The sequence below is a fragment of the Martes martes genome, assembly GCF_963455335.1.
Source record: "Martes martes genome assembly, chromosome: 3".
NCBI lineage: Eukaryota > Metazoa > Chordata > Mammalia > Carnivora > Mustelidae > Martes > Martes martes.
Window position 1 is genome coordinate 24,108,506 of NC_137890.1, and position 11,945 is coordinate 24,120,450.

The following is an 11,945-nucleotide window of genomic DNA, read 5'->3' on the forward strand; positions in this document are numbered from 1 at the left end:
TTGATACCTTATGCAGGCATACCTCAGAGATACTGTGGATTCAGTTCCAGACCACTGTGATGTCACAATAAAGAGAGTTTCCCAGTGCATATAAAAATTATATTTATACTTTAGTCAGTTGCATGTGCAATAAAATGTCTACATAAAAAGTATATACCTTAATTTAAAAATGTTGCTAAAAATACTACACATCATCAGAGCTCTCAAGTCATAATCACTTATGACTGATCACTGTAACAAATATAATAATAGTGAAAAAGTTTTTAAATATTGTGAGAATTATCAAAATGTGATACAGAGACTCAACGTGAGCAAATGCTTTTGGAAAAATGGTGCCAACAGACTTAATGCAGGATTGCTGTAAACCTCCAATTTGTTTTTTAAAAAAGTAAAAAAAAACCAAAACGGCATCTGTGAAGCAGAATAAAACAAAACACAATAAAACAAGGTTTTCCTGCACATCAAGTCCCTCATCTCACTTTTCTTTTTCAAGCAACTATTTTTTGACGTATTGTACTTCTGTAGTACACAATTCTACAGATTGTTTTATCAACTGGTTGAATTCTTAAATAATCCTTTTTTGAATTTTGATTGGGATTACATTGAATTTATACATTAATTTGAAGAGAATGTAATTGTCAATATGGAGTTACCCAGTTTATGAACACCCCATAAGTTTCCATGTTTTGATTTATCTTTAGTCCTAAAAAATGGTTTTGTATTTTTCATTGAGGGCTTTTAAAACTTTATGGGATAGACCTCAAATTTTATCTCAATTTTTATGCTGCTTAAAATAATCTCTCTTCCAAATTTAATATTTTAACTGTTAACATTGCTTCATTTAAAAATATTGCTGGGATATATGGGTATAAGTTTGCGTGGTATTTTAGTACCCTGAAACCTTTTTAAATTCTTTTCTGAATCAGGAAGTAATTCTTTAGACTATTTGATATTCTATCAAATATGTTATCATTTGCAAGTAATTAAATTTTTGTTTTTATTTTTCTTAGTACTGTTATTTTATTATTCTTTGTCTTATGGAACTGACTAGATTCTTTATTGCAAAGATGATTAAAAGTGACAATGAACAATAACATATACCTATAGGAATTTAAAGATGTAGGCTTGAAACTGGTGTGTCATTTAGGTCTTTTCCTGTTGGTTAGAACAAATCACCTGAGCACGTTTGAGATTAAGGTGTAGGGAAATAAATTTCATCCCTTTAGTGGGAAGGACTAGAATCCCAATGCAAATGGATATGGATAAAATTAAAAAATGATGTTTTAAGGCCATTGATGGAATCTCCAACCATATATTTCTTTTTATGACTTTTTTGAAGATTAGTTTTTTCCATGTTTCACCATGCAGCATATTTACTATAGGTTGTGGTTTTATTAGATGGACTGTTTTCATACCTTGGTTCCCTAGAAGCAATTCCTGAGAGGGTTTGGCATTCAGGATATTCTCAATTATCAACACATATGACGGGAGTTAGAGGAAATAAGATGGAGCAGAGATAGAGGTCAAACTGTGCCTATCTCCAATAAACTGTGGTGACTCAGTTGTCCCAGAAAGCTGTTACTTTGGGTGAGGCAGCTCTCTGAACTTTGCAAAACTCTGAAAGATCTGAAGTTGGAGACAGTTAGCTGAAAACACTTCCAGCTGCTGGAGCAGAATATGCTTTCTTGAAAGGGAATCTGAATAAACCATCTCCCACTCTGTCATACCTGTATTACCTTTAGAAAATGTTTTTCCTTTTCCCAGTTAAGAATGTTAAATATCATCAAGTTGTTCTTTAATACATAATAAATTTTATAAATTTTTGTTAAATTATTGGAAGGTCATAATTTTTCTTTAATCTGTTAGTGAAGTGAATTTAATATTTTCTAAAATATATTGAACCTTGAATTCTTGGTATTAAATCATTTTTTTCCTTCCACCTATGTCTTTGAACAAATTCTGGATAATTTCTTCCTGCCTATTTTCCATTTAACCACTGGTTCTCAGCCATGAATTAGTTATAGGCCAGCCTATCAAATGAGATTTTAGCTTTCATTATTTTGTTTTTTACATATAGAAGATTTTTTTTTCTCTGAAATATTTTTTTTTTATTTTTCCTTATCTTAAGTATTTTTTCTGCTTGAAGTGTTTAATGCTATGACTTCCTGCAACCTTTGAAAGTAGGATGTGGATTTATTACTGGTTCCCACTTACTCTGTGGCTGTAGTCTTTTGTGTCCTAACTTTATGGGGCAGAAGGCACCTTAGTAGAATTCTTGCTTGGGCAGATCTGTACCTTGACTTCTGTCTCCTCACTTCTAGTCTCCTGCACACAATTCTGTCAAATATAAAGTTGAGGGCATCAGTTGGACAAATGTTCTCAGAACAAATGCAGTCTCCCTTCAACCTTTGGAGATACTGTTATTTTGAATTTAGATTGCTGTTTATTATATTACTAGTTCTTTGAGGATTCTTTTTTTAATTTAAGCATCTAATCTGCATTTTTTTAAATTTAAGCATCTAATCTGCATTTCAGTTGTTTTTAAGGAAAGAATTTTATTAAGATAGACCTTTCTAGCCATATTACTAGAAATAGAAGTCAAATAATTGTATGAAAATGATTACTTCAGGATTATACAACACATTCTATCCAAATAAACCTAATGGCACAAACAATAAATTCCTTTATCAAACTCCCTAAAAGTGGGAAAACCAATGAATAGACATTGCATGCGAGCTGCTTACTATATTCAAATGCACGTGAATAAGGTACTTACTGGTGAAAATTGAAAATTTACTTTTTACTTACTTCAAATAGAGCATATATTATTTATTTCTCTACATAGTAGAAAAATACTGGAAAGGATTATTCTATATATCTTATGGATCATTGCTTTTCAAAGGCAGAGTTTTAAGGTTGTGAGATTAATTTAATATATCAGAAATGGTATTTTTAATGAGAACAGTAAATATAGAATGAAATAAAATAGAAAATATTAGAACATATTACACAAAGTATAAGAATTGTATATCATACCTTTGTATCACCTAGATACAAATGTGTATACTGGGACTTGAGGTAAAAGTAGTTCCATACTCTGGGCAAAAAAGTTTGAAAGTCACTGCAATGCAAAAAAAGAATGAATAATAAAAAAATCCATTCCACATATCTTGAAAGAAGACAGCTCAATCCCCCTTGAAACTGTGGAGAGTCGGGTGCCTGGGTGGTTCATTCGGTTAAGTGGATGGCTCTTATTTTGGCTCCGGTCATGACTTCAGGGTTTTGAAATCAAACCCCTCATTGGGCTCCATGCTCAACAGGACGTCTGCTTGAGGATTCTCTCTGTCCCTCTCTGTCTGCCCTGACCCCCACTCGTGTGTGCTTTCTGTCTCTCTCAAAAATAAATAAATAAATAAATAAATAAAAAGCGATAGAGAGTACACTATAGTCTGCATTTCTAATATAACAAATGTATGATAATTTTCTGTTATTTAGAAGAGTTAAAAAATGTAATATAACATGGAGATGTTAAGTAATCAAGTTGTCAGGATTTAAATTTTACATGTCTTACCTTTGCTGTCTATTTTTATCTGATTTTCTACCTCCATCACTAAATAACCAGTGTAAAGATTATGAAAGACTTAAACATCTAAATTTATTTTATCAAAGAAAACTAAACTAAAAAAAGGAAAAGAATCATTTCCGCTTCTGGGAAAAATATAAGACAGGTAGGTAGGCTCAACAGAATATTTTTGTGCTCCCTAAGAACTTCATTTATACAACATCACTTCCCCTGTTCCTACAATTAGATTAAAAAAATTATAATTGATAAGTTCATGTACTATATTTGGCACATTCTAGTCTGAAAATTATCTTAATTTTGATATAAATTAGTTTTAAGAGAGTCAGAAACAAAGATGATTGTATTTTCACAGTGATATATATGAATACTATATGTATTACACATCAGTAGTCTAAAAAGTGCTAGGAACAGCAATTTTCCACTTACCCAATATAAGTAATGACTTTTACTGATTGTGCTGCATCCATCCAATGCACTGAACTACATTATATTTGTATAGCATATATAAGTGCAGTTTATAATTTGTCAGCAGAAACTCATCTTGCAATTAGTTTGCTATACAGAGCTGACCTCATCAGTATTACCTGGAGAATGCCATCTAACATTGACAGCATTCTCTTAGTTACAGATAGGAAGATGTCAGGGTTTCCATTAAATTTATACTCCCAGAGGTTAGTAACTCTGCTTCTAAAAATGCCACTGGCATTAACTTAGCATGCAAGGTGTTAGCAGGGTAGTCTATTTTAAAAGGGAGGCTGTTTGTAAACTGTGAAAATGTCCTTCAGGTTTAAACAGGCAGCCAGATAGTCTGAATGTCTGCATAAGAAAGCATCTGTATTAATGCCATCTCTGTGTTCCTAGCAATCCTGCTGATGTTAAAACCAGAGAAGGAGAATACTATAGCTACAGTTGACTCGAAATGTCAGTGTTTAGTCAGTTATTGTGTCCTCAGCTTTCCATGTATGGGTTCATAAGGTATTTTTTTTTTAATTGTAAGGATATCCCCAAATGAGGCTATCAGAGTGATACTGCAAAGTATGAGATGAAATTTACCCTTTAAGAAAGAATGGCATGGCTTCACAAAAGTGGAGAGCAGAATGACAATTGCTAGGGTCTGGGGTGGGGGCTAGGGAGATAATGGTCAAAAGGTACAGACTTTCAGTTAGGCATAAGGTTAAATAAATTCTGAAAATCTAATGTTCAGCAAATTGATTATAGTCAATAATACTGTATTGTATATTTGAAATTGCTAGGTGAGTAGATCATAAATGTTCTCACTTTAAAAGATAACCATGAAAAAAAGAATGATATGGATTTTAATCTTTTAGTTCTAGGTCTAACATTTACTGTCAGCTAGTGAAAATTAAATTAATATAAACCTTAATTACTCAGATCGTAAAGCAGGAATAATAATAATGTCTTACCAAAAATATGTATACTGGGTTCTGAAAAATAAGGCATGTAAAATTTACAAAGCGGAAAGTATAGTGTTAACATTATGACCCAGGATCCTTTAAGCAAGGTGCTAGCGGAGATTTCTATTGCCTAAGTCGGAGGCAGACTCAGGCACTGATATATTTGTAATTCAGTGGTATGTATCCCTTGTGAGGAGTCTTGAGGCATTCCTTTATTTTGGTTTTGATAATTTCAAGAAAGAGAGATTTTGTCTATTGGTGAATGTTTCTATCAGTACCCCTAATGTCCACACTTTTTAACTTTCCAGTGACAGAAGTCATGTGGGGGTATCTGGCCAAAGCAGGGCTAACAGTCATAAGATTCACTGTCCTAACTGAAAAAATCAAAAAACAAAATGCACAGGATAATAGTTTTCAGGATAATGGATATCAGTCACTAAAGGAGAATAGAAATAAACAGAGCTGTACCAGTGTCCCAGTTTACCAGTGACAAAGTTTCCAAGCTGCAATACAAAAAAGGGGAACAAAAATAGAGCCCAGTAATCTCCCTGCATGGAGGAGATGAAACTGAGAATCTGCAGAAAACAAGACCATTACAGTCCACAAAGCAGATTATGGGAAATAAGAGAGCACCATAAAGAATGACAGAAATCTGAGATGGTCCTTACTAGTATTGAGAAGAATATTGACCCAAACATTTTTATAAGAAAATTGCATTGGAGAATCACCCAATAGATTATTAGGAACAATACTCAAGAGCTCACATGGGACCAAGAAAAGTACTGATCTTCAATAGCCAGGCTGGACTATTTTAAATTCTCACAGCATTGTGGGGAATACTAAGTTTCTTGCCTCTATAGTGGGGACTAAATTAACTCTGGAATAAGAGCTGCTCTTATATATCTAACAAATTTTTAAAAAGCAAAACTTTAAAAAAATTTTTAAAGCAAAAAAAATTTCAAGTTAACTGTGTTACACAATAGTGCTGAAGAATCTTTATAGGGGAACAAATAAATATAGCCCTCAGCCAAAATTACCAAACATAGAGAGGGAAGAAAATATTATCTGTAATTAAAAAAAAAAGAAAAGGAATCAATCAAGACTGACTCAGAACTTTTACAGATGTTAGAATTAGGTGAAGACAATAAAAGTTATTAAAAATTAACCATATTTCACATATGCAAAAACTTAAGTAGATGTATTGAGGGTATGAAAAACTTTACTCTGAAGATGCAGATGCCAACATCTGAGAAACAATTGTTATGGATAGAATAAATAGCTGATTAATTATTGCAGAAGAAAATGTTAACTGAAAATTAACACTGCTTGAATACATAACAAAGAAGACTTTCTAAAAGATTTTTTATAAAGGATGTAAAAAATAAAATAGAAAAGAGCATAAGTGCAATAAAATCCTTGAAGGAGAGAGGAGACATTGATAGAAAAATAATTTGAAGAAATGTGATTTTTTCCAAATTTGATGAAAACTGTGAACCCACAGATCCAAGAAGTTCAGTGAATCCCAGACACAAACAAAATTCAAACTAAATTGCAGCAAGTTACATCATAGTCAAATTCCATAAAACCAGTGATAAGGAAAAAAATCTTTAAAACAGTCAGAGAAAGAACTATTGCATACAGAGGAACAAAGGTAAAAAAGAAAGCAGATTTCTTGCCAGGACCATTGTAACTGAGCTGATAGTGGAGCAACATCTTTAAATTATGAAAGGAGAAAATTATATCAACACAGAATTCTAAGACCTCTGTAATATCTTTTAAAATAATGAAAGCAAAAATGACATTTTCAGAAATACAAAAGTTGATCGCCTCTCTACCTTTTGTCTAAGATCATGTGCAGAAATACAAAAGTTGAAAAAATCAATCCCTGTCAGGTATACTCTACAAGAAATGTTAACAGTATCCTTCGGTCAGAAGGAAAAGTATACCAGGTGTAAACATGGATCCCCAGGAAGAAAAAATAGCAAGATAAATGGTAATGATGTGTACTTGATGGATTATTGTTTAAACAAAAATAATAAGATACTCTGGAGTCGATATAGATATGTACATAAAATGTAGGTAAGCAGTAGCATAAACATGGAAAAAGGGAAATGGAATATTTTTGAAATATTCTTATGCTATAATCTGATAACACATTTGCATGTAGGATGTGCTAACTTAAAGCTATATACTATAAAGTATAAAGTACTGTTGAAATAAAAAATAACTGTAGCTAACAAACCAATTATAGAAGATCATAAAAATACTCAATCCAAAATACAGCAAGAAAAAAAAAGAACAAGAAAGAAAAGGAGGAAAAAAGAGAAAAAAAGGAATGAAGAAAGAAAAGGAACAAAGAATATTTAAAACAACTAGAAAAAAATAGCAAAATGATAGACTTAAACCTAACCACACCAATAACAATGTTAGATGTCATTGGCCCAAAATCTCCAGGAACAGGAATAGATTATCAGACTGAATGAAAAAGCAAGAAAAAACTCTGTTACCTTTAACGTACACACCCAAGATATAAAGAAATGGATTAAAAGTAAAAACACAGAAAAGTTATAACATGCTTTAATCAAAAGAAAGCTGGAGTGCCTATATTGTCAGATAAAATAAATTTCAGAGCAAATAGTGTTATCAGGGGCAAAAGAAATCATTGCATAATGAAAAAGTAGGCTAAAGTAATTAAAAATCTGGGGTGTCTGGGTGGTTCAGTCAGTTAAGCATCTGCCTTAGGATCAGGCCATCATCTCGAGGTCCTGGAATGGAGCCCCAAGTTGGATTCCCTGCTCATTGGAGGGTCTGCTTCTCTCTCTCCCTCTGCTCCACCCCACCCCCGCTTATGTTTTTTCTCTCTCTCAAATACATAGATAAAATCTTTGAAAAGTAATTAAAAATCCTAAGTGTCTATGCACCCATTAACAGACCTTCCAGACACATGAGCAAAAACTAAAAAGAACTGTATAAAAAATAGACAGTTTCACCTGCATGGCTACAGATTGCTATAGCCTGTTTCCAGTATTGGTAAAAAGAGTGGACAGGTTATCAGTAAAGATATAGATAACCTGAACAATGCTATCAACCAAATTGACCTAATTAATATTTATTCAACACTACATACAACGGAATACCCTATTTTTTTTTCGCTATTGTTCGTGAAACATTCACCAATATAATAAATATATCCTGGGTCACAGAATGAATCTCAATAACATTTAAAAGATTCTATTTATATTCTATAAAACATATTCTATGACCTTGTAGAATTAAATTAAAAATCAACATACATATCTTTGAGATATCTCCCATAAATATTTGAAAAAGATAGTAATACAGTTCTAAAAAAGGCATTGTTCAATTTAAAAAATATTTTGAACTGAATGAAAATAATACAATATATCAAAATTTATTGTTGGCTGTTGTTAAAACACACCTCAGGAGAAATTTATAGCACAAAATGCATAGTAGAAATGCACATAAAGACACAAGGGCTCCTATCAATAACATCTATACCTTAGGAAACTAGAAAATAAACTGCAAATGTAACTTAAACAATAAAATAGAAATAATAAAAACAGAAGAGAAATCAATAAAATGAAATTTAGAAAAAGAAAAACGAAAAACTTATAACTTTGAGAAGACCAATAACATTGATAAACTTTTAACTAAATACCAAGGAAAAAGTAGGAATATACAAATTACCAGTGCCAGAAATGAATGGTATTACATCCCTACGTATTCCACAATCTGAAGAGGATGATAAGTATTTATGAAAATGATGGTGAATTCTTTCGAACTTTAGGAAAAATATTATAATACCAGTTCCACGCAGAGTATTTTCAGAAACTTGCAGAATAGTAAGTATTTTTCAGCTTATTTTAAAAGACCTAAATTACCCTAATACTAATCATAGAAACAGATTAGGAGCTAACAAATTACTATTATCCCAAATAAATATAAGTTTAAGTGATATAAACTATTTTAGCAAATTGAATCCAGCAATTTAAAAGAAAGTTGTCATGACCAAGTAGGATTTATCCCAGGAGTAAAAAGTTGATTTAGTAATCAATAATCAAAATCAATGTAATTTATCATATTATCAAACTAAACATAAAAACCATGTGATAATTTTAAGAGACACAGAAAAAAGCACTTGTCAAAATCCAACATCTATTTTTGCTATAAAATATCAACAATATAGAAATAACAAAAGAATATTCTAATCCTAATAAACTGTATCTTTAAAAAACTCTACAATGAATGACTACTTATTAATGGAAATTATTGATCTCTAGATCAGGAGGAAAGCAACGTTTTCTCCTCTCTACACTTTTAGTTTATTTTGTACTGGAGATTGTACCCAGTTCAATTAAAAAAAAAAAGTCATACTGATTAGGAAGAAAGAAATAAATGTTGCTCACAGACTACCTGAATACCAATGAAGAAATACAATGGACTTATAAACAAACAAAAAAAAATTAAATATAACCAACAAAACCTACAACTATTAAGTTAATTCAGCAAATTAGTAATATCAATATAGAAAAATCAAATATTTTCTATATAGTACCAAGGCACAACCCCAAAATGAATTTTAAAACAATTAACAACAAATAATATGAAATATTTAGTGATAAATACGATGAAAGAGGTGCTAAACCTGTACGCTAAAAAGGACACAACCCTTTTGCCAAGAGAAATTAAAGAGAGCCTAAATGAATATAGAGGCTGAAGACTCTTATGTTGTTAAGATATCAGTTCTCCCCAAAGTGATCTATGGCTACATAGGAAATCCCAATCAAAATCCTAGCAGGCTGGCCAATAAGCATATGAAAAGATGTTCAACATCACTAATCATAAGAAAAATGAAAGTCAAAACCACAATGAGGGTTGGGGGTGTGGAACAAATGCCTGACTGGGGCAAGGGCCATTCATGGAGAACAGCAGCTCAAGTTCTTAAACAAATTTGAAGAGGCTAAGGAAACCTACGAAGACGTTTTAAAACATGAAGCAAATAATCTTCAGCTCAAAGAGGGCTTACAGAATATGGAGGCTAGGTTGGCAGAGTGGAAATTCATGAACCCTTTAAACATGCCCAGTCTGTACCAGAAGTTGGAGAGTCATCCCCGAACAAGGATGCTGCTCACTGATCCTACCTACTGGGAGCTGATGGAGCTGATAACTACAAAACAAGCCATCTGACCTGGGCACAAAACTGCAAGATCTCCAGATCCTGACTCCTCTCAGTGTCCTGCTGGGAGTTTATCTGGGCAGTATGGATGAGAGGAGGAATCTGGAACACCTCCCCCATCTCCTCTTTCCTAGAAGGACACCAAGCCAGAACCAGTAGAAGAAGATCTTCCAGAGAATAAGAAGCAGGCACCGAAAGGGAAAGCGTTCGGGAATGAGGCCTACAAGAAGAAAAACTTTGACACAGCCTTGAAGCCCTGCAACAGAGCCCAGGACTTGGACCCCACCACACGACTTACATGACCAATCAAGCAGCCCCACGTTTTAAGAAAGGCAACTACAGGGGTGCCTGGGTGGCTCAGTGGGTTAAAGCCTCTGCCTTCGGCTCAGGTCATGATCTCAGGGTCCTGGGATCGAGCCCCATATCAGGCTCTCTGCTCTGCAGGGAGCCTGCTTCCCTTTCTCTCTCTCTCTGCCTACTTGTGATCTCTGTCTGTCACATAAATAAATAAAATCTTTAAAAAAAAAAAAAAAGCAACTACAGTAAGAAGGCCATTGAAGTGGGACAAGAAAACTGATAAGACTATGACAGATTGCCAAAGCTTATGCTTAAATTAGCAACTCCTACCTCAAAGAAGAAAAGTACAAGGATGTCATCCATTTCTATAGCAAGTCTTTGGTAGAGACTGAACCCCAGATGTGCTCAAGAAATGCCAACAGGTGGAGAAAATTCTGAAGAAGCAAGAGTGGCTGACCTGTATCAATCCTGACCTGGCCTTGGAGGAGAAGAACAAAGGTAATGAATGTTTTTGGAAAGGAGACTATCCCCAGGCCATTACGCATTATACAGAAGCCATCACACAGAATCCAAAGAGGCCAAATTGTGTAGCAGTGAAGCTGTTCAAACTCCTGGAGTTTCAGCTGGCACTCAAGGACTGTGAGGAATATATCCAGCTAGAGCCAACCTCCATCAAGGGTTACACATGGAAAGCAGCTCCACTGGAAGCAAGGAACTACTACACAAAAGCCACAGATATCTACCAGAAGGCGTTAGATCTGGACTCCAACAGTAAGGAGTCGGCAGACAGTTATGGACATTGTATGATTGCCCAGTAAAACTGCCAGACAGCCCCAAAGACATGCAGTGATGGGCCATAGCCGACCCTGAGGTGCAGCAAATAATGAGTGACCCGGCCATGTAGTTCATCCTGGAACAGATGCACAAGGACCCCCAGGTGCTCAGCGAACACTTGAATCCTATAATAGCACAGAAGATCCAAAAGTTGATGGAGGTTGGGTCTCATCACAGTTTGGTGATGACTTGCTCATCATCCCCTTCCCTTCTCCCTCGTGTGGAAAGAGGAGCTGGGACTGCCACAAGCAGTGTGGAATAGAGGGGTGAGCAGGGGAAAGTGAAAAACTTCTCTCTATGTATTTACATAGACCTATGTGGAAGATACAGAGATTCATATTCTCCATACTGGCACCGCCACTGCCTCTGGACCTGCCCAGCACAGGCGTGGTCTCTTCTAATGCCCTAAGGTTCCCTGTTCTCTTCCCTGCCCTAAGTAGCTGTCTTAGCTGCTCTCTCATAGTTGGTTATTTTTTATATGGAGCAGCGGGCATGTATAGGGAGGGGAGGCTGTTCTTTCCCGACCTCAGGTCCCAACTCTCTTCACATTGTTAACTCCACATCTCCATGTGCCCTTCTCCAATAATGCAGTCCAGTCAGGTGTGATTATTTATTTTAA

General features: G+C 34.3%; 1 pseudogene across 1 annotated transcript; it reads left to right on the plus strand.

Moving 5' to 3' along the window:
- The first annotated feature begins 9,887 nt into the window (after nt 1-9,887).
- On the plus strand, nt 9,888-11,588 carry LOC308340199 (stress-induced-phosphoprotein 1-like; annotated as a pseudogene). The gene is made up of 2 exons: nt 9,888-10,555; nt 10,739-11,588. The product of its transcript is annotated as a stress-induced-phosphoprotein 1-like (transcript).
- Nucleotides 11,589-11,945: the final 357 nt, after the last annotated feature.